The sequence below is a fragment of the Austrofundulus limnaeus genome, unplaced genomic scaffold (genome assembly GCF_001266775.1).
Source record: "Austrofundulus limnaeus strain Quisiro unplaced genomic scaffold, Austrofundulus_limnaeus-1.0 Scaffold1559, whole genome shotgun sequence".
In the NCBI taxonomy this organism is placed as follows: Eukaryota; Metazoa; Chordata; class Actinopteri; order Cyprinodontiformes; family Rivulidae; genus Austrofundulus; species Austrofundulus limnaeus.
This window is the reverse complement of record NW_013953961.1, coordinates 36,828-37,837: the sequence shown is the minus strand read 5'-3', so window position 1 is coordinate 37,837 and position 1,010 is coordinate 36,828.

The window sequence follows — 1,010 nt, the reverse complement described above, 5'->3', positions numbered from 1 at the left end:
TATCCTAATCTGTGCAGAAATAACCTTCGGATTATATCCTAATCTGTGCAGAAATAACCTTCAGATTATATCCTAATCTGTGCAGACTAACGTTCAGATTATTGAACATGCTCTCAAACCTTCAGATTATTTAATTTGCTGCTTTAGGAGTAAACTTGTCTCCACTGTTAAAGTAAAGCCACAGAACTGTCTGTCAGGAGGGATTAAACACAACATTCAGTTTAATCCCTCAGGACTTTTTGAATAGTTTTAAAGTTTGTTCTCATTAATTATTAATCATCAGAGATTAAAAGAGAGAACTTTGTGAAACTGTGAGTTCAGCACTTCTTCTCACTGAGACACAAACTTAGTGTTTTCTGTTTAAAATCATTGTTAATGAATCAGAGAGAAACCAACAGGTTCTACAGGAACAAGGTCAAACTTTACTTTCATCAGGTCATCCAAACGGGTCAGAAAACAGATCAGACTTTTATTTTGTAGCTCAGTTTGTGTTTCCTGTCTGCTCTGCATCCTTCAGCTCTAAATAAACTCTTCCTGCATTCATCCATGAGTCCAGCTGCTTCTTCAGAACCCTTGGTTCTGCTCAAACGATGGGTCCAAATCAAGAAGAAGAAGACTGAAAACCCCTGAAACAAGATGAAACCACAGAGATGTTCTGCTGCTGAGACCTGAGACAGATTCAGTCATGTGTGGAACCTAAAGAACCCAACTGAAAACAAACAAACAACAAACAAACAAACAAACAAACAACAAACAACAAACAACAAACAACAAACAAACAATGATTTGATAAATCTGGGCTGTTTGAGTGGAACTGGACCAACAGATGAAATGTTGAAAATCACAAAATGACCTGAATTTAAGAAAAAACTCGAGTCATTTTCTACATTCTAGACCAGCTAATCTCTGATTAATCTGATTAATCTGATTAATCTGATTAATCTGAATAATCTGATTAATCTGATTAATCTGATTAATCTGATTAATCTGATTAATCTGATTAATCTGAT